General features: G+C 41.6%; 1 pseudogene; it reads right to left on the bottom strand.

Annotated features, from left to right (window-relative positions):
• Window positions 1–23,466, bottom strand: part of LOC142750372 (RUN and FYVE domain-containing protein 1-like) — a 498,511-nt pseudogene that overhangs the window by 239,369 nt on the left and 235,676 nt on the right.

Here is a 23,466-nt window from a genome sequence, read left to right as displayed (position 1 = left end):
ATTGTTTACTTCTCCTTCATAACAGGTGAAGTTCGTTCCCTCTACTAGAGGCTACCTGCATCAGTGTTTTCCTCTCTGCCGAGCAGTTACTCTACATTGGTAACGTTTGAAGGTTCCCATATCTACTTTCTACTCTGTGTTATTTCCTTACTCCTGATTGATATGTTGGAAGGTCACTATATTGGAACTATTGTGGAACCCTACCTGTTCTCTGTCTAGTATACTTATTGAATGATTCTGTATTTTGTTTATGAATTGTTAATCCAAAATAAAAAAAAATATTAATTTGCAAAAAACAAGTACTTGCAGTTGTGAAGTTACGTACAATTATAATAGTAATATATGTTGAAAAGTTATTTATATGAAGGAAATAGTTTATTAAATTATCTCTTGGTACTACTGTTAAATTAACGGGAAAAAATAAGAAAAATTGAGATTCAAATAAAAAATCGCCCCTAGATTAAATTTTTGGGCAAAATTGCCCAGCCCTAATGTATACCCATGCGAATTGTTCTCCAGGTGGATATAATGAAATTTATATGGGGCTCTTCTAAACCGAGAATTAGTAAGTCTGCTTTATATCCACCTATTAGAAACTAGGGGATGGGGGTGCCGAACTTGACTAGGTATTAGAGCTAATTTAGTTGACCAAACAAAAGAATGGTCGATACAGACCAACTCGAATGGACTAGAAGAGGTATCACTACCTTGCTCACCTGTATGAAAACAATATCCTGATGACGTTCGGTACCCTTCATGAAAATTCTACCTAATTCTATGTTTTATAAATTTTTACAAATTCAATATTTCTTATCAACTATTGATATAGTACAGTGTAACTCCCAACCCCCTCTTTTCTATTTTTTTCTTGGGAAGTGGAACAGGTATTAGGGGACTATCAGTGGCTTACACTTCTTTAGGCATTCAAAGCCCCATTGATAAGGCAGGTTTTATGACTAAATGGGAAGAGTACATTTTCTACAGAGGAATGGAAAGCTGGGGTTAGAAAATATTCCTTATGTGGTAACATGGATTTGTGCCCATATTTTGGCAAAATATTGCAGGGTGATTGCCAATAAGTGGAAATTATCCTATACTTTTCTTCAAGTTTCAGAGGTTGTAATATTGGTAAACCAACACGTGCAGCCTGGAGTTCATATATGCATGCAACTTAGTCTAGGGAAAAAAAATTATAATCAATGGCGACCATGGTTAGAAAGTTATTTTGTAGTAATCTTAGCTACATCTGTAATATAATAGAGTTGTTTCTGAGGGGAAAAGGTGTCTATCCACTTACCAAACTATGTATAAATATGTTGTCTGTACTGCCCAATCTAAAGATTAAAACTGGTTGTTATACTGCTGTATATGAAAAAATGTATTACATTTTTCCCTTCCTCTGTATGTGTTTTGTAGAATTTAGTTTTTTTCGCAAAAGAAAATAAAAAACTATTGAAACCTAAAATAGGGCTCAGATGTCATGAGATAATAGGCTGTCAATCAGACGCAGAAAGGACTTAAAGGGAACCTGTCATCAGCATTTCACCTATTGAACTTCACTTATCCCTCACTGGCCGCTGCTATGAAAAATTCATTGCCGTTATCCGCTCTCCTAAACTCCTCCTCCAACTGTAAAGAACGGTCTGCAAACATTTTGCGCCTTTTATCGTAATAATCCGGTGTCCCTTTGTGCGCACACACCAGAATAGGACATCAATGCACAAGCGCAGGATTTTGTGTGCTGGGGGAAGGCGAGGAGCTGTCAATCAAAATTAAGGAGGCGGGGTAAACTCAGAAAGACTTGAGGAATGAAGATATGACTCTTTTCAAACGAAGATTTTACTCTTATGCTCATTAGCATACGGTGCGGGAACACTAAAAAACTGAACACTAAAGCTACAGAGCTGACTAAGAAGACAATTCTAGGTTATATAGAAATGATTTTTCCCCTACTACCACCAGATATTGCTGGTTTAATAGGTGAAATGCTCGTGACGGGTTCCCTTTAACCCCCTTCCCGACATTTGACGTACATGGAAAGAATTGACTTCCCGCAAAATGCCGTACATGTACGTCAAACGTTTGGCACCGGCTCAGAAGCTGAGTCGGTGCCATCATCGTCGGATCTCAGCTGTATCTTACAGCTGACATCCGACTGTAACGGCGGGGACCGAAATTAGCTTCGATCCCCGCCATTAACCCCTTAAGTGCAGCGCTCAAACGCGATCGCTGCACTTAAGGTGTTTGCAGCTCATCGGAGCCCCAGCAATGAAATTGCCGGGGTTCCGGTGGCTGCAATGGCAACCGGAGGCCTAATACTGGCCTCCCGGTCTGCCTAGCACCGAAGCCGGTCAAGATCCGCCCGGCGGCGGAGCCTGATCGGCTTCCGTAGCTGCCGGCAAGATGGCGCCGGGTCAGGAGCTGATCCGGCGTCATCAGCGGTGGAGGTCAGCTGTACTGTACAGCTGACATCCACCTGTAACGGCAGGAACCGGAGCTAGCTCCGATCCCTGCCATTAACCCCTTCGATTCAGCAATCGAAAGCGATTGCTGCATCGTAGCGGTTACTAGCAGATCGCCAGCCCTGACAGGCAATCGGGACTGGCGACTGCTGTTATGGCAACAGGAGACACAATGGTCTCCTGCTCTGCCATTACGGAAGCCGATTTAGGCCCCGCCGGGAGGCGAAGCCTAAACGGCTTGCTGTCAGTGAATGACTGACAGATCTAATACATTGCACTACATAGGTAGTGCAATGTATTAGAAAAAAATAAATCTGACCGTTGGACCTTCAAGTCCCCTAGTGGGACTTGAGAAAAAGTGTAAAAAAAGTATAAAAAAGTGCAAAAAATAAAAGTTTGAAAACAATAAAAGTTTCAAGTAATCAAATAAAACACAATCCCCCTTTTACTCTTATCAAGTCCTTTATTATTGAAAAATAATAATAAACCATATGTATTTGGTATCGCCACGACCGTAACGACCGGAGGTATCAAAATATTATATTATTTATTGCACGCGGTAAACAGCGTAAAAAAAACCCGTAAAAAACGTTACCAGAGTTTCTGTTTTTTGGTCACTTTGCCCTACAAATATTACAATAAAAAGTGATCAAAAAGTCGCACGTATCCAAAAATGGTACCTATAAAAACTATAGCTCGTCCCGCAAAAAACAAGCCCTCATACACGTCCGTCAACAAAAAAATTAAAAAGTTATGGTTCTCACAACTTGGCGACAGAAAAAATACATTCTTTTTACAAAAGTAATTTTATTGTGCAAAAAGTTTTAAAACATAAAAAAGTGCTATAAATTAGGTATCGCCGGAATCGTACTGACCCGCAGAGTAAAGTTAACATGTAGTTTATAACGCATGGTGAACGCTGTATAAAAAAAAAAAAAAAAAAAGCTGTGCCAGAATTGCGTTTTTTTGTTTACCTGGCATCCCAAAAAATAGGATAAAAGGTGATCAGAAAGTCGCATGTACCCCAAAATGGTACCAATAATAACTACAGCTCATCCCGCAACAAACCAGCCCTCATACCGCTACGTCTATGAAAAATAAAATTAGTTATGGCTCCAATAAGTCAGGAAATAAAAAAATATGCAGTTGTGCCCGAGGGGAACATTTCTTCAGTTTCAAGAGGCGATTTATCAAGGACCTAAAATTAGGGAACCAGGAAGGGGAGGGCCCAAACATATCCGCTGGAAGCGACGGTGCCCGTATTATACCAGGATAATACTTTCCCAGCAAAATTCCCCAAACTACAAAGGCGCGGAGTGTGGATCAAAAGGGGGATAAGAAATGACACCATTTATCAGTGCGACACCGGCCTGTGCAGAAAGGATTGCTTCACAGCGTAACACACATCTATGGATCATTTTTATTTTTTTATACCACCTGACTATGCCCCTTATATACTCCGCCCCGCTTACATGTACCCCCACATTATAAAACACCAGCAATACTCAAACAAATATAGTGCCAAGCAAAATCCGCTCTCCAAAAGCCAAATGGTGCTCCCTCGGCCCTGAACCCTGCAGCGTCCCCAAACAGCAGTTTCCTTCAACATATATGGCATCGTCATACCCGGGAGAACCCTTTTAACAATTTTTGGGGTGTGTGTCTCCAGCGTCATAAGCTGGGCATGACATATTTGCCACTGAATGACATATCTAGGGAAAAATATACATTTTTAATTTGCACCATCCACAGCGCATTCATTTATGGAAAAGACCTGTGGGGTGAAAATGCTCACTACACCCCTTAATAAATGCCTTGAGGGGTGCAGTTCCATAGTGGGGGTCACTTATCAGGGGTTTCTTTTTATTATTTCACATCTGAGCGTCTGCAGTTGTGAACCAATACTTTGTAAATCGCCAAATTAGGCCTCCACTCCGCATGGTACTCTTCACTTCTGAGCCCTGTCATATGTCCAGACAAAAGATTAGGGCCACATGTAGGGTGTTTCTAAAACCGGGAAACACCGCATAATAATTAGAGAGCTGTCTTGTTATGGTGGCACAAGCCGGGCACCACATATTGGCATATCTATGGAAAAAAATCCCATTTTCACTCTGCAACATTGAGCGCACACTAATTTCTACAAAACACCTGCAGGGTTAAAATGCTTACTACACCCCTTGGTAAATGCATTGAGGGGTGTAGTTTCCAAAATGGGGTCACTTCTGGGGGGTTTCCACTGTTTTGGGCCCACAGGTGCCCAGAAACCAATCCAGCAACATCTGCACTCCAAATGGCGGTCCTTCCCTTCTGAGCCCTGCGGTTTGCCCAAACAGCAGTTTATGACCACATATGTGGTATTGCCGTACTCGGGAGAAATTGCTTTACAAATGTTGGGTTCTTTTTTTCCTTTATTTGTTGAGAAAATGAAAAAATTTGCGCTAAAGCTACGTCTTATTGAAGAAAAAGGACTGTTTTTATTTTCACTGCCTAATTCTAATAAATTCTATGAAACATCTGTGGGGTCAAAATGCTCACTACACCCCTAGATGCATTCCTCAAGAGGTGTAGTTTCCTAAATGGAGTCCCTTTTTGGGCGTTTTCATTGTTTTGTCCCCTCAGGGGCTTTGCAAATGTGACCTGGCCTCCGCAAACCATTCCTGCTAAATGTGATCTCAAAAAGCCAAATAGTGCCCTTTCCCTTCTAAGCCCTGCCGTGTGTCTAAACAGCCGTTTATTACCACATGTGGGGTATTGTTTTACTCGGGAGAAATTGCTTTACAAATTTTGTGGTGCTTTTTCTCCTTCAGTCCTTCTGGAAATGAGAAAAAATTAGCTAAACCTACATTTTCTTTGAAAAAATGTAGATTATTATTTTGAGGGCCTACTTCCAATAATTTCTGCAAAAAAACTGTGGTGTCAAATCGCTCACTATACCCCTAGATAATTTCCTCAATGGGTGTAGTTTCCAAAATGGGGTCACTTGTGGGGAGTTTCCACTGTTTTATCCCCTCAGGGGCTTTGTAAATGTGACATGGCCTCCGAAAACCATTCCTGCTAAATGTGAACTCCAAAAGCCAAATAGCGCTCTTTCCCTTCTCAGCCTCGCCGTGTGTCCAAACAGCCGTTTATTACCACATGTGGGGTATTGTTTTACTCGGGAGAAATTGCTTTACATATTTTGTGGTGCTTTTTCTCCTTCAGTCCTTCTGGAAATGAAAAAAAATCGCTAAACCTACATTTTCTTTGAAGAAATGCTGATTTTAATTTTCACGGCCTACTTCCAATAATTTCTGTAAAAAACCTGTGCGGTCAAAATGCTCACTACACCCCTAGATAATTTCCTTGAGGTGTCTAGTTTCCCAGATGGGGTCACTTTTGGTTGATTTTGACTGTTTTGGCACCGCAAGAGCCCTTCAAACCTGACATGGTGCCTAAAATATATTCTAACAAAAATAAGGCCCCAAAATCCACTAGGTGCTCCTTTGCTTCTGAGGCCTGTGCTTCAGTCCAATAGCACACTACGGCCACATGTGGGATATTTCCTAAAACTGCAGAAACTGGGCAACAAATATTGAGTTGCATTTCTCTGGTAAAACCTTCTGTTTTATAAAAAAAAATTGTATTAAAAATGTATTTCTGCAGAAAAATATGAAATTTGTAAATTTCACCTCTACTTTGCTTTAATTCCTGTGAAATGTGTAAAGGGTTAAGACATTTTCTAAATGCTGTTTTGAATACTTTGAGGGGTGAAGTTTTTAAAATGGGGTGACTTTTTTGGGGTTTCTAATATATAAGGCCCTCAAAACCACTTCACAACTGAACTGGCCCCTGTAAAAATAGCCTTTTGAAATTTTCTTGAAAATGTGAGAAATTGCTGCTAAAGTTCTAAGCCTTGTGAGGTCATAGAAAAATAAAAGGATGTTCAAAAAACGATGCCAATCTAAAGTAGACATATGGGTGATGTTAATTAGCAACAATTTTGTGTGGTATAACTGCCTGTCTTACAAGCAGATACATTTAAATTGAGAAAAATGCTAATTTTTGCAATTTTTCGCTAATTTTTGGTGTTTTTCACAATTAAATACTGAACATATCGAGCAAATTTTGCCAGTAACATAAAGTCCAATGTGTCACGAGAAAACAATCTCAGAATCGCTTGGATAGGTGAAAGCATTCCGGAGTTATTACCACATAAAGTGACACATGTCAGATTTGAAAAATGAGGCTCTGTCAGGAAGGTCAAAAGTGGCTAAAGAGGGAAGGGGTTAAATAATGATTACTCCAAAAATAAATAATCCTGTTCATCCAGATGGAGCCCCCTTAGCACTTTTGATTAGATGAAAGTGTTCAGGCACATTTATTTGCATACATTGTAAGCAATCTTTTGAAACCCACTCCTCCCTTTCCAGATTATAGGATTGGGTGCAGATGTACCCCCTTACTTAACCCCTTCACGACCACCCAACGTAGATTAACGGGTTGCAAAGCTGGTCGTTGTGCCTGCAGCCCGTTAATCCACGTGTGCTCCTAACAGAGCACACAGGCGCTCCCCGCAGCCCGGCATCTCCCAGTACAGGCTGCTACTAGCAGCCTTAGTACTGGGGGGAAAACATCGGGTCGGATCACAGCGGTGATCCGAACCGATTAACCCCTTAATTGCGGCAGTCAATAGTGACCGCCGCATTTAAGTTCTTATAGCAACATCGGCACCCCGCTACGCGATTGCGGGGGCCGATTGTTGCGGGGGGCGGTTGCTATGGCAAATGGAAGCCTAACAAAGGCTTCCTATCTGCCATTACGTTAGCCGATTAGGCCCCGCCCGGAGGCGGAGCCTGATCGGCTTGCTGTCAGTGAACAACTGACAGTTCTAATACATTGCACTACATGGGTAGTGCAATGTATTAGAACATCAAACAAACAGTTGAACCTTCAAGTCCCATAGTGGGACTAAAGAAAAGTGTAAAAAAAGTAAAAATAAAAGTTCTAAAAATACAATAAAAGTTTCAAATAATAACACAAAACACAATCGCCCTTTTTCCTTTATCAAGTCATTTATTATTGAAAAAAATAATAAAGCCATACATATTTGGTATCGCTGCGACCCTAACGACCGTAACTATAAAAATATTATGTTTTTTTTTTTTACGGCGTTCACTTTGCAGAATAAATAACTAAAAAATACTGACATAATTGCTATTTTTTGGTCACTTTGTTTTCCAAAAATTGAAATAAAAAGTGATCAAAAAGTCGCATGTACCCAAAAATGGTACCTATAAAAACTAGAACTCGTCTCGCTAAAAATAAGCCCTCATACAGCTCCATCAACGAAAAAATTAAAACCGTTATGGCTCTCACAACTTGGCGACAGAAAAAATCCATTCTCTTTCCAAAGGTTATTTTATTGTGCAAAAAGTTGTAAAACCTAGTTCTATAAATTAGGTATCACCGGAATCGGACTGACCTGCAGAATAAAGGTAACGTGTAATTTATAACGCGTGGTGAACGCTGTATAAAAAGAATTAAAAAAATAATGTCAGAATTGCTGTTTTTTGGTCACCTTGCCTCCCAAAAAAAAAAGGATAACATGTGATCAAAAAGTCGCATGTACCCCAAAATGGTACCAATAATAACTACAGCTCGTCCCGCAAAAAAAACAGCTGTCATACCACTACGTCTATGAAAAAATAAAATTAGTCAAGGCTCCAATAAGCCAGGAAATAAAAATATGCAGTTGTGCCGGCCCGAGGGAAACATTTCTTCTGTTTCAAGTGGCGAATTATCAAGGCCCCTAAAATTAGGGAACCAGGAAGGGGAGGGCCCAAACATATCTGCTGAAAGCGAGGGTGCCCGTATTATACCAGGACAACACTTCTCAGCAAAATTCCTCAAACTGCAAAGGTGCGGAGTGTGGACCAAAAGGGGGATAAGAAAGGACACAGTTTATCAGTGCGACACCGGCCTGTGCAGAAAGGGTTGTGTCACAGCGTAACACACATCTATGGATCATTTTATTGTTTTTGTTTACCCCATTATTATACCACCTGACTATGCCCCTTACATACTCCGCCCGGCTTACATGTACCCCCACATTATAAACGGAAACACCAGTAAGACTCAATACAAGACTAATACAAGCAAAATCCACACTCCAAAAGCCAAATGGCGCTACCTCCCTTCTGAACCCTACAGTGTGCCAAAACAGCAGTTTACTTCCACATATATGGCATCGCCATACCCGGGAGAACCCTTTTAACAATTTTTGGGGTGTGTGTCTCCAGTGGCACAAGCTGGGCGCCACATATTGGCATATCTATAGAAAAAAATCCCATTTTCACTCTGCAACATCGAGTGCATACCAATTTCTGCCAATCACCTGTGGTGTTAATAAGCTCACTACACCCCTAAGTGAATACCTTGAGGGGTGTAGTTTCCAAAATGGGGTCACTTCTGGGGGGGATCCACTGTTTTGGTCCCACAGGGACTTTGCAAATGTGACATAGCGCCCAGAAACCAATCCAGCAAAATCTGTACTCCAAAAGCCAAATGGCGCTCCTTCCCTTCTGAGCCCTACTGTGTGCCCAAACAGCAGTTTATGACCACATATGTGGTATTGCCGTACACAGGAGAAGTTGCTTTACAAGTGTTGTGGTGCTTTTTTTCATTTATTTGTTGAGAAAATGAAACATTTTCAGCTAAAACTACGTCTTATTGAAGAAAAAGGATTTTTTTTTAATTTTCACTGCCCAATTCTAATAAAATCTATGAAACACCTGTGGGGTCAAAATGCTCACTACACCCCTAGATGAATTCCTCAAGGGGTGTAGTTTTGTGAATGGAATCACTTTTGTGGAGTTTCCACTGTACTGACACCTTAGGAGCTTTGCAATAGTGACCTGGTGTCAAGAAACCAACCCAGCAAAATCTGTGCTCCAAAAGCCAAATGGCGCTCCTTCTCTTCAGATCCTTGCCGTGTGCCCAAACAGCAGTTTATGACCACAAATGGGGTATTGCCGTACTCCAGAGAAGTTGCTTTACAAATGTTTTTTTTTTTTTTATTCCTTTTATTTGTTGAGAAAATGAAAAATTTTGAGCTAAAGCTACGTCTTATTGGAAAAAAAGTGTTTTTTTTATCTTCACTGCCCAATTCTAATAAAATCTATGAAACCCCTGTGGGTTCAAAATGCTCACTACACCCCTAGATGGATTCTTCAAGGGGTGTAGTTTCCTAAATGGAGTTACTTTTTTGGTGTTTTCACTGTTTTGGTCCCTTAGGGGCTTTGCAAATGCGACGTGGTCTCCGCAAACCATTCCTGCTAAATTTGAGCTGCAAAAACCAAATGTCGCTCTTTCCCTTCTAAGCCCTGCCGTGTGTCCAAACAACCGTTTATCACCACATGTGGGGTACTGTTTTGCTCGGGAGAAATTGCTTTACAAATGTAGTGGTGCATTTTCTCCTTTTAGCCCCTGTGGAAATTAGAAAAAATTAGCTAAACCTACATTTTCTTTGAAAGAATGTAGATTTTCATTTTCACGGCCTACTTCCAATAATTTCTCCAAAAAACCTGCGGGGTCAAAATGCTCACTATACCCCTAGATTTCCTCAAGGGGTATAGTTTCTGAAATGGGGTCACTTTTGGGGGATTTCCACTGTTTTGGCGCCGCAAGAGCCTTTCAGACCCGACATGGTGCCTAAAATATTTTCTAATAAAAAAGGAGACCCCAAAATCCTCTAGGTGCTCCTTTGCTTCTGAGGCTGGTGCTGCAGTCAATAAGTGCACTAGGGCCACATGTGGGGTATTTCTAAAAACTGCAGAATCTGGGAAATAGATATTGAGTTGCGTTTCTCTGGTAAAACTTTCTGTGTTACAAAAAAAATAGATGAAAAATTAATTTCTGCAAAAAAAAAAAGAAATTTGAAAATTTCACATCTACATTGCCTTAATTCCTGTGAAACATCTAAAGGGTTAAGAAACTTTCTAAATGCTGTTTTGAATACTTTGAGGGGTGAAGTTTTTAAAATGGGGTGACTTATCGAGGGTTTCTAATATATAAGGCCCTAAAATCCACTTCACAACTGAACTGGCCCCTGTAAAAATAGCCTTTTGAAATTTTCTTGAAAATGTGAGAAATTGCTGCTAAAGTTCTAAGCCTTGTGATGTCATAGAAAAATAAAAGGATGTTCAAAAAACAATGCCAATCTAAAGTAGACATATGGGGGATGTTAATTAGCAACAATTTTGTGTGGTATTACCATCTGTCTTACAAGCAGATACATATAAATTTAGAAAAATGCTAATTTTTGAAATTTTTCGCTACATTTTGGTGTTTTTCGCAATTAAATACTTAATGTATCGGGAAAATTTTGCCAGTAACAAAGTCCAATGTCTCACGAGAAAACAATCTCAGAATCGCTTGGATAGGTAAAAGCATTCCGAAGTTATTACCACATAAAGTGAAACATATCAGATTTGAAAAAATTGGCTGCGTCCTGAAGGCCAAAACAGGCTGTGTCCTGAAGGGGTTAAAGATACCAAAATAAATAAATAAGGCCTATTGGTTCACCAGTACCCTTTAACCCCTTCCCGACATGCGCCGTACATGTACGGCGCTGTCGGGAGGTGCTTCCCGCAAAGCGCCGTACATGTACGGCGCAGTGATTGTGCGGGCTCAGAAGCAGAGCCGGCACCATCACCGCGGGGTGACAGCTGTATTATACAGCTGGCACCCTCCTGTAACTGCCAGGACCGGAGCTATTCTCCGATCCGGCAGATTAACCCCTCAGATGCTGCGCTCAATAGATGCAATCGCTGGGTTGCTGTGGCAATCGGACGCCAGAAAATGGCGTCAGAGTCTGCCTTGTACGGGAGCCCATGAGGACCCGCCTTCGGCGTGTCCTCAAAGGCTTGCTGTCAGTGAATAACTGACAGCGCTAATACACTGCACTTCGTATGTAGTGCAGTGTATTAGAGTAGCGATCGGGGCATCATGCCCTCATGTCCCGTAGTGGGACAAGTCAGAAAAATAAAAAAAAGATGATAAAAATGTGGTAAAACAATAAAAACACACACATTTCAAATAAAAATAAAGCTAAACTGACTTTTTTCCCATAGTTAGTCTTTTATTATGGGAAAAAACGTAAAAATTAAAAAAACCTATACATAATTGGTATCGCCGCGTCCGTAACGACCGAAACTACAAAACTATTATGTAATTTACCCCGCACGGTGAACGCCGTAAAAAAAAAACATGAAAAACAACGCCAGAATCTTTGTTTTTAGGTCACATCTCCTTCCAAAAAATGCTATAAAAAGTGATCAAAAAGTCACATTTACTCCAAAATAGTACTAATAAAAACGAAAATCCGTCCCGCAAAAAATAATCCCTGACACCGCTTCGTGCACGCAAAAATAAAAAAGTTATGGGTCTTAGAATGGCGACACAGAAAACAAATGATTTTATAAAAAAAGTGATTTTATTGTGCAAAAGCTGCAATACATAAAAAAAAAAACTATATAAATTTGGTATCGCCGTAATCGTATCGACCCGCAGAATAAAGCTAACATGTAATTTAGGTCACACTGTGGATGCCGATAAAAAAACCAATAAAAAACGACTCCAGAATTGCTTGTTTTTGGTAATTTCCTTTACCAAAAAATGAAATAAAAAGTGATCAAAAAGTCGTATGTGTTCTAAAATGGTACTAATAAAATCTACAGCCCGTCTCGCAAAAAACAAGCCCGCACACCGCTCAATCAACTGAAAAATAAAAAAGTTATGGCACTAGTAATGCGGTTATGAAAAAACATCTCAATGCGCAGGCCGGAGGGGAACATTCCTTCAGTTTCAGGGCCCTAGTATTTAGGAACTAGGAAAGGGAATGGACACAGAACATCCGCTGGAAGCGAGGGTGCCCGTATTATACCAGCGCAAAACTTTCCCAGTAATATTTCCCAAACTACGAAGGAGAAAAAGTCCCCAAAAGGTGCAGAGCGTTACAGAAGGGGGATAAGAAAGAAAACCGTTTATCAGTGTGACGCCGGCCTGCGCATAACGGATCGCTTCACATCGTAACACACCTATGGATAATTGTATTATTTACCCCATTATTATACCCTCTTATTATGCCCTGATGTACTCCGCACAGATTACATATACCCTGATGTACTCCGCACAGATTACATATGCCACCACATTATAAACTGAAATACCAGCAAAACCCCAAACAGAACTGTTACCAAGCAAAATCCATGCTCAAAATGGCGGTCTATTCCTTCTTAGCCCTACAGTGTGCCCAAACAGCAATTTATGGCCACAAGTAAGGCATTACCATACCCGGGAGAACCCGCTTAACAATTTATGGGGTAAGATTCTCTAGGGGCACAACATCTTGTGCGGTGAATGGGCAGATCAGTGGAAAAATTGCAATTTTCACTTTGCACCATCCACTGCGTATTCATTTCTGAAAAACACCTGTGATGTCTAAATTCTCACTACACCCCTTGATAAATGCCTTTAGGGGTGTAGTTTCTAAAACGGGGTCACTTTTGTTTGGTACATCAGGGGTTTTGCAAATGCAACATGGCGTCCGCAAACCATTCCAGCAAAATCTACGCTCCAAAAGATAAGTACCGCTCCTTTTCTTCTGAATGCTCCCATATACGTAAATAGCCTATTATAACCACATATGGGGTGTTACCGTACTCGGGAGAAATTACTTTACAAATGTTGGGGTGCTTTTTCTTTATTCCTTGTAAAAATGAAAAATGTTGATCTAAAACGACATCTTGTTGGAAAAAAAAAAATATTTTTCATTTTCATAGCTTAATTCTAATTAATTCAGCAAAAAACCTTTGGGATCAAAATTTTCACTATACCCCTAGATGATTCCTCAGGGGGTGCAGTTTCCCAAATGGAGTCACTTTTGGGGTGTTTCCACTGTACTAGTACTACAGGGGCTCAGCAAATGTGACATGGCGCCCAGACACTATCCAAAATCCAAATGGTGCTAGTTCCATTCTGAGCCCTACCGTGTGTCCAAACAGCCGTTTATGACCACATGTGGGGTATTGTTTTACTCGGGAGAAGTTGCTTTACTAATTTTATGGTGCTTTTTTTCCTTCAGTCCTTGTGGAAATGAAAAAAAAAATACCTAAACCTACATTTTATTTTAAAAAATGTAGATTTACATTTTTACGACCTACTTCCAATAAGTTCTGTAAAACACCTGTGGGGTCAAACTGCTCACTATACTCCTAGATAATTTCCTCATGGGGTGTAGTTTCCAAAATGGGGTCACTTGTTGGGGGTTTCCACTGTTTTGTCCCCTCAGGAGCTTTGCAAATGCGACATGGCCTCCGCAAACCATTCCTGCTAAATTTGAGTTCCAAAAGCCAAATGGCGCTCTTTCCCTTCTCAGCCTCGCCGTGTCTCCAAACAGCCGTTTATTACTATATGTGGGGTATTGTTTTACTCGGGAGAAATTTCTTTACAAATTTTATAGTGCTTTTTCTCCTTCAGTCCTTGTGGAAATGAAAAAAAATTAGCTAAACCTACATTTTATTTGAAAAAATTTAGATTTTCATTTTCATGGCCTAGTTCCAAAAATTTTTGCAAAAAAACTGGCCGGTCAAAATGCTTGCTACACCCCTAGATAAATTCCTCGAGGGGTGTAGTTTCCCTAATGGGGTCACTTTTGGGGGGTTTCCACTGTTTTAGTTCCACAAGACCTGTTCAAAGCTGACATGGTGCCTAAAATATATTCTAGTAAAAAGGAGACCCAAAATCCACCAGGTGCTCCTTTGCTTCTGAGGCCGGTGCTTCAGTCCAGTAGCACACTAGAGCCACATGTGGGATATTTCCTAAAACTGCAGAACCTGGGCAACAAATATTGAGTTGCATTTCTTGGGTAAAACATTCTGTGGTACAAAAAAAATGGTTTCAAAATGAATTTCTGGAAAAAAATAATGAACTTTGTAAATTTCCCCTCTACTTTGCCTTAATTCCTGTGCAATGTCTAAAGGGTTAAGAAACTTTCTAAATGCTGTTTTGAATACTTTGAGGGGTGCAGTTTTTAAAATGGGGTGACTTATTGGGGGTTTCTAATATCTAAGGACCTCAAAGCCACTTCACAACTGAACTGGCCCCTGTAAAAATAGCATTTTGAAATTTTCTTGAAAATGTGAGAAATTGCTGCTAAAGTTCTAAGCCTTGTAGCGTCCTAGAAAAATAAAATGATGTTCAGAAAATGATGCCAATCTAAAGTAGACATATGGGGGATGTTAGTTAGCAACATTTTTGTGTGGTATAACTGCCTGTCTTAGGGTATGTTCACACGGCCTATTTACGGACGTAAATCGGGCGTTTTTGCCCCGAATTACGCCCGAAAATAGCGCCTCAATAGCGCTGACAAACATCTGCCCATTGAAAGCAATGGGCAGACGTTTGTCTGTTCACACGAGGCGTATATTTACGCGCTGCTGTCAAATGACGGCGCGTAAATAGACGCCCGCGTCAAAGAAGTGACCTGTCACTTCTTGGGGCGTAATTGGAGCCGCTATTCATTGACTCCAATGAATAGCAGTGCTAATTACGGCCGTAATTGACGCGGCGTTCAAGCGCCTGCACATGCCGCTATGGCTGAAATTACGGGGATGTTTTCAGGCTGAAACATCCCCGTAATTTCAGCCGTTACGGACCCCCGCCGTGTGAACATACCCTTACAAGCAGATACATTTAAATTGAGGAAAATGCAAATTTTTGCAATTTTTCGCTAAATTTTGGTGTTTTTCACAATTTAAATACTGAATGTATCGGGCAAATTTTGCCAGTAACATAAAGTCCAATGTGTCACGAGAAAACTATCTCAGAATCACTTGGATAGGTAAAAGCATTCCGGAGTTATTACCATATAAAGTGAAACATGTCAGATTTGAAAAATCAGGCTCTGTCAGGAAGGTCAAAAGCGGCCAAAGAGGGAAGGGGTTAAAGAGGTTGTCCAGGCACGGGGCGTTTTTTCATACTGATAAGCTATCCACAGGATAGGTCATCGGTATATGATAGGTGGGGGTTTGACACCCAGGCCCCGCACCGATCAGCTGGTCCGGCTGCCTCCGGGCACCGGATGTCCGTGCCGGAAGTAGCCAGGCACCAGATGTCCTCTGGATAGGTCATAGGTATGAAAAACTGCCCTGTGACAGACAACCCCCTTAAAGTCTATGTAAGCACCACGTTGGGCATTACATTTAGCAGGACCTCTTAAAACGGTCCGTTGAGCATATGTCCCAGATGAATGCATCTGTATTCCTATACAGCTAAACGCTTCTGCCATTGAATAACTTTAAAAAAAAAAAAAGGTATACATTTTTTTCGCCTATGGGCACGTTGATACCAAATATAAGCAAACCTGTTGCATTGTGGACAAAATCTATATAGGATTGTATGCATATTGCATAAAATATTGCCAGTTCTTCACTGTGTATTTTCTCAGTTTGTATATTAACCACTTAAGGACGCAGCCTAGTTTTGGCCTTAAGGCTCAGAGCCCATTTTTCAAATCTGACACAATTCACTTTATGTGGTAATAACGTCGGAATGCTTAAACCTATCCAAGCGATTTTGAGATTGTTTTCTCGTGACACATTGGGCTTCATGTTTGTGGTAAAATTTGGTCGATATATTCAGTGTTTATTAGTGAAAAATTGCAAAATTTTGAGAATTTTGAAAAATAGCATTTTTCAGAATTTAAATGCATCTGCTTGCAAAACAGACGGTTATACCACCCAAAATAGTTACTAGTTCACATTTCCCATATGTCTACTTTAGATTGGCATCATGTTTTTGAACATTCTTTTATTTTTCTTGGACGTTACAAGGCTTAGAACATAAACAGCAATTTCTCATATTTTTAAGAAAATTTTAAAAGCCTTTTATTTAAGGTACCTGTTCAGTTCTGAAGTGGCTTTGAGGGGCCTATGTATTAGAAACCCCCATAAAACAACCCATTTTAAAAACTAGACCCCTCAAAGTATTCAAAACCGCATTTAGACAGTTTTTTTAACCCTTCAGGCGTTTATCAGGAATTAAAGCAAAGTGGAGATGAAATTTGCAAATTTAATTTTTCTTGCTGAATTTCAATTTTTTATTATTTTTTTTCCTGTAACACAGAAGGTTTTAGTAGATTTAGAAAGAATTTGATCCAGCGCTGCAGATATGTGATTTAAAAAGGATCTCGGTCCCACTTTTATTTGTATCAAAAATTAAAATTCAATATCAGGTGCATTCAGGCATCAAGGCAGTATAGTGTAGGTATTCAGCGCCTACGCGTTTCAAGCACGACTGGTGCTCTTAATCATGGCATCCGTTCACGAATGGTGAATGGATGCCATGATTAAGAGCACCAGTCGTGCTTGAAATGCGTAGGCGCTGAATACCTACACTATACTGCCTTGATGCCTGAATGCACCTGATATCGAATTTTAATTTTTGATACAAATAAAAGTGGGACCGAGATCCTTTTTAAATCACATATCTGCAGCGCTGGATCAAATTCTTTCTAAATCTACTATTGTTTGCTGCGGACCGTCGCGGAGATCCGAGCGAGGCGAAGGTGTCGGGCGCTGGAACGGTGAGCTGGAGGCTTCCTCCCCTTTACAGAAGGTTTTACCAGAGAAATACTACTAAATATGTATTGTCCAGATTCTGCAGTTACCAGTACAGTTGAAACCCCCGAGAAGTGACCCCATTTTAAAAACTACACCCCTTAAGACATTCAACTAGAGGGGAAGTGAGCATTTTGACCCCACAGGTACTGTGTAAAAGATAATGCGCAGCAGATGGTGCAGAGTGAGATTTGCAATTTTCTAAATATATATATGGCATGTCAGTGTCCGATATAGTATGCCCAGCATGCGCCACCAGAGATCTACACCCCATAAGCTGTAATGTGGGTTCTCCCGGGTACGGCAATACCCTACATGTGGCTGTTATCAGCTGCCTGGGCACACGGTAGGGCTCAGAAGGGAAAGATGAGGGGGATAAGCTGTGTGGAGTGCATCAGGGTAAATAAAAAATTAAGGGATTTATCATAAATTCGAAAACAGTCTTTCATACAGAGCCCTGGTTTTTCGGGACACATTGGTATATTGTTTCCCTCCTTATCCCCCTCTTTGAGCAGACTCTGCACCTCTTTTGACTTTTTCGCTTCTTGCCAGTTTGGGGGAACTTCTTCTGGAAAGTGTTGCTCTGGTACGATGCGTGTGGCCTCGCTTCCAGAAGTACTGGGTGCCCCGTCTTCTTGGTCCCTAAAGATTAGGTTCTTGATAACCACCTCTTGAAATTCCAGGAAAGTTCCCCTCTGGCCTGCACATCGATGTAGCACGTACGCATTGTACAATGCCATCTGTATGATGTTCACGGCCAGCTTCTTATACCACACCCTCGATTTCCGCATGGCGCTGTAGGGCTTCAGGACTTGATCTGACAAGTCAACCCCTCCCATGTACCTATTGTAGTCCAGGATGCAGCCTGGTTTGGGGGTCTCTGTACTGGTACCTCTTACTGGTACATGGGTACTGGTGTGGCCATGTATTGTTGTCAATACAAGGACATCTCTCTTGTCCTTGTACTTGACACACAATACATTGCTGCTAGATTGTGCCCTGCTCTCACCCCTTCTGCTGAGTGTTTGCCCAAGCAGAGTCTTAGGGAGGCCTCTCAGATTTTTTTCTAGCAGTGCCGCATGCCACAGTACTTCTGGAAGCGAGGCACTTGAAGAGTGGGACACTGGTATAAAAATTATCCAGGTAGAGGTGGTAACCCTGGTCCAGCAGTGGGTGCACCAAATCCCACACAATTTTTGCATTAATTCCCAGTAAGGGGGTGCATTCTGGGGGCTGAATACTGCTGTCCTTCCCTTCATATATCCTAAATTTTTTTATATATATATATATATATATATATATATATATATATATATATATACACCCCCTGATGCACTCTCGCACAGCTTATACAACTTCACGCCATACCTTGCCCTCTTACTCTGCATGTACTGGCGGAATTGAAGCCTCCCTTTAAAATGTACCAGGGACTCATCAATAGAAATACACTTCTCAGGGGTGTATGCTTGGGAAAACCGGTCACTGAAATAGTCTAATAGGGGTCTCAGTTTGTACAAACAGTCAAAACTGGAGTTCTCGGGGTGGGCACTGCTCATTATCCGTATAATGTAAGAAGCGAAGTATTGCCTCATATCGCATCCTGGACATATCCATACGGTACATTGGGATGCCCATCAGAACTTGCCCAACTCTGCTGCATCTACAGGGGTCCACCTGTGGGATTGGGCATAAAATGATGTGGGGTTCTTAGTAATATACTGTTGGGCATATAAATTCGTCTGGGAGACTGTAAGATCTATAAAGTCATCAGTGAAGAAGAACTTGAAAAAGTCAATTTCACTGAGCTTCTGCCATATTAAATTTTATCCCTGAGCTGCCCGTGTACTCTGGGATTTGGGGCTCATAAATGTCTGGTGTGGGGGTCCAAATGGGGTCACTTTGCTCGGGGGCTTGAACTGCGGCGGGGTCATTTCGCTCGGGGGCTTCAACTGCAGTGGTGGTCCTGGGGTGTCTCCTAGGGGGTTCCCCTTCTTCATCACTGGATGAGGAGTTGGATAAGTAAAACAGAGTCTCACCACCCGACGACTCGTTGTCGAAGGCAAGAAATGAATATGCCTCTTCAGCACTAAATGTCCGTTTGGACATGTTTGATTGCTTCCCTAACTAGGAGCAATAGGCTGCTACCTAAACCAGCCAAAAATATAGATTTTTTTTTTTTATAGAACGAGTGGTCTTACCTGACACTAAACCTAACTAGGGCGAGGGTTCCTAACACTAAACCTAACTAGATTTTATTTGAACTTCCCTGAGACTAAATCTAACTACGGCGACTATTCCCTGACACTAAACCTAACTAGATTATTCTGAGCTTCCCTAACACTAAACCTAACTACGGTGACGGGTACCTGACACTAAACCTATCTAGATTATTCCCAGCTTCCCTGACGCTAATCCTAACTACGGTGATGGACCCCTAACGCTAGATCTAACTACGGTGACTGATTACTGACGTTAAATTCCCTGACGCTATACCTAACTACGCTTTTTGACGGTTCCCTGACACTAACCCTCCCGAATACTAAACTAACCTGTTAAATTGTCTAAATTAAGTTTATTTTTTTTTATTTTTATATATTTCTTTGTTTTATGTTTTATAAAAAAAAAATAATAAAAAAATAATAATCCCCAGGTACCAAGAAATTGGTCCTGAAGACTAAGAAGTGGTCAGTGATAGGAGATAACTGACCAAAAACGTTGGGGGAACACAAAGAGTTAGGGTACAGGACTGGGTAGTGGATTGGGGAGGTGGGAAGCAGAAAAAAGTTGTTCTTTAACTTCTTATTTCACTTTTTTTTCCACTCTTTCTCTTCTCTCTCTCTTTCTCACAACCGCTCTTAACGCCTCGCGATCTCCAACAGGGCGTTCAGGGCGGATGTGAGGTCAGGGAGAGGAAGTGAAGTGACTGATCGCCACTATTGGACAGTTACTCACTAACTGACCAATAGTGGCGATCGTGGAGGCGGGACCATCACGGCAAGTCCCGGCGTATTGAGCTGTGATAGCCTGCTGTCGGAAACAGCAGCTGTCACAGCTCGTGCACGCGCCGGGGGTAAATGGCGATGCATTTTCCCCGTGAGGTAATATTTAGTCGCTGAGCGCGAAGGGGTTAATGGCAGTACATGACAAAAAGAAATCGTAACATACCAGTCTAGCTTGTTTTTCTACAGTTAGTTGCTTCCAGGTTTCATTATAAATTTCATCCAGTCCTTGGCGAGATTGTTTATAAGTTTCCAACTCAACCTTTTGTATCCTGCATATTTACCTGAAATTAAAACAGATTTCAAATAAAATGTTGTGCTTGCATTCACATCGTTAACATTTTATTTTCCACAAAGCTATAGCGCTCAAAAAGATTATAAACTTTGTAATATATTAAGTTATAGAAGAATACTTCTTTCTCCACCTATCAGACTCCTCTTTCCCCCTATACCTTTCTATTATAGTGTTTGCAACTGTTCAGTTTTCAGTCTCACTAATGGATCATATTACCCATTGGAGAGCTGTAGAGAGAGATATACACAAGTGTTTTCTGGAGTAGAGCTATTTGCTGTCATATTGTCTTCTAGTAGTATTAGACTATCTTACACTAGTGCTTGATTGAGAAAAGAACTGCTCTATCTTTTTATTGCAAAATCTTAGTTATGATGACCTAAATACCTGCTGCGGCATCTATGAGGATGAGGGGGGGGGGGGGGGGGGGTCTGCAGACAGGCATTCACATCTCAAGTTTCATGGCGGAACATTTTTACTAAGCTTCATGAAACACTACATTAGTATAGAATATAAATGCAATGTACAAATCAAGAAGATCAAGGTTTATAGGAAAGCGGGGTAGGAAAGGGGATAAACATGGAAAAGCTTTGGGATTCATGCACGCAGTTCATAGGTGAGGACGTTCCTCATGTGACCACAGCTCAAAAATTTGGCCGGCGATTCCGGCATATCAAAGCTCCCAACGTCATCACTGTCCATATGCCTATAGAGTGACATATACGACTCTACATCCGGCGGAAGGGTTAAAACGCAATGTGAATCAGGCCTAAGTGTTTTATTCTCAGCTACACTGCTCAATTACTGCTGTATAATCTCCTCCATCATGGCGCTGTTTATAAATATGTGATCGATAGAGATAGGAGAGCAGGATTCTCCTCTTCTATGTGTGTTCAGTGTATAAAACACATGATATCAGTTAGGGTGCGTTCACATATATCAGTTGTATCAGCATCATGCAACATTGTATCAGTTGCCATCAGGCTTTTTCACGATTTTTACTACAAAACCATCAGTTGTCGTTCGTTGTCATCAGTTTTTACCATTCGTTTTTAAGATCAGTTTTTACCAGAATGGTCCACCAAGATGGAAGTCTAGGGTCTGAAAATGTGCCAATTTTATCAGTGGTGCATAGCTTTTGATAAGATTGGATACATGATAGATTAGATACTTGTTGTGTACCATGTCAGGGCTCTCCTTCTCTGCTACAGCCTCAACGCTACACTGAAGTCTGACACACACACATTGTAACAACACGTGTGTTGTATCCAGTGTAGCGCCAAGGCCAGCACCAAGAGCGGGAGCCCAGAAGGCAGCTGCTGTCAACTCAGATCAGTCTTGTGAGCCTGCAAAGACGCCAAACACTAGCCCTAACTTCAGGGAGTAGCTAGTTTTTGGCGCCTTTATAGCTACCCAATCCCACACCACACAGGGATTGCTGTTTCTATTCACGCAACAGGGTTCCGGTGTCAGCCGTTAAAAACAGCCGTCTAGGTCCAATTTTGACAGCCGTTTTGCATCCGTTCCGTGTCTGTGTTTTCCGTTTTTGACACATTTTTTAAAAACATGAATTTCATGAGTAGATAATGAAACTGCCCTCTGTAGATAATGCCGCAGTGCTCTCTGTATATAATGCCACAGTATCCCCTGTAGATAATGTCACACAGCCCCCCTGTAGTTAGCGACACACATTGCCGATGCTGTGGCTGGGGAATCCCTCAAGGACTCCCTGACGCCACTGTACAGTGATGTCAGTGGCTACTCCTTGAGCGGAATCCCTGTTGCCGAATCTAGCCGGGGATTCTGCTTCAGGAGGAATCCCTGACATCAATGTCTATATATGGACAGTGACCTCAGGAGTTTTCCTCTAGGAGCGGAATCCCTGGCCAGATCATCAGCAACGGGAATTCTGCTCAATCAGTGGACCGTGACGTCAAGGGCTTCCCAGAGTACAGTGCTGTGCCCGGGGTATCCTCAGCGAGCGCAGGCGCTCCCTCTGCTCCTCCGCTGTCAACTAATTCTGAAGCAGGGACCGGATGGTTCCCTGCTTCAGTATTAGTTCAATTGTTGACGCTGAATCCGGGACGGTTGGGTGGTAGGGCGGGCTCCGCTTGGAGCGGAATTTCCGGGGATTCCGCTCCCAGCTCACATCCACATTCCCGCCGGGAATGTACGAAGATAGGATACGGCGCCGGACCTTCCTAGGAGCTGGACCGAGAAAGGCTGCCGGTAACGTTTTTGAATCCGGCTTCCAGGGAGGTCCGGCACCACATAGGATATCCCCTGTACCAGAACAGATCCCATAGAAAGCTAACGAATTCGTTCAAGCATCAGTTTTCCTCCAGCTTTTTTTCAACACGCCGGAGGTAACCTAAGGGTATGTGCACACACACTAATTACGTCCGTAATTGATGGACGTATTTCAGCCACAAGTCCCGGACCGAACACAGTGCAAGGAGCCGGGCTCCTAGCATCATACTTATGTACGATGCTAGAAGTCCCTGCCTCGCTGCAGGACAACTGTCCCGTACTGTAAACATGATTATACTACGGGACAGTTGTCCTGCAGCAAGGCAGGGACTCCTAGCGTCGTACATAAGTATGATGCTAGGAGCCCGGCTCCTTGCACTGTGTTCGGTCCGGGACTTGCGGACGCCAGGCATATGTAAACGGCCCCTTAGACACTGCCCACTAGCTCAGAGAAAATGGAGAATTGCGATTGAGCCTGCAGAGGGAAATACTGATAAAAATGCAAAATACAAGTCATATAATGGTCAGAAATAGTGTCATTCCTCAGGTATACACGACAGCTTATTCTGAAAACTCACTTGAAAAGTTAGGTATGCTTTAATTGAATAATCTGGCACTATGTCCTCAAAAATAAAAATGTCTATATCTAAATGGGACATTTTACAAAGCCTCCTAATTAGGTCCTATAATAGATATATAACTTCTTATGGGAACAAACGAGTTAGAATCACGGAAACTAATGTGGTTGAAGAAAACTTTAAGGATTACAATAAACGTTATAAAGAAAGCGTTCAATCTACTAA

The sequence above is a fragment of the Rhinoderma darwinii genome, chromosome 3 (genome assembly GCF_050947455.1).
Source record: "Rhinoderma darwinii isolate aRhiDar2 chromosome 3, aRhiDar2.hap1, whole genome shotgun sequence".
NCBI lineage: Eukaryota > Metazoa > Chordata > Amphibia > Anura > Rhinodermatidae > Rhinoderma > Rhinoderma darwinii.
The sequence above is the reverse complement of the archived record's forward strand: the minus strand, read 5'-3'. Positions and strand labels throughout refer to the sequence as shown.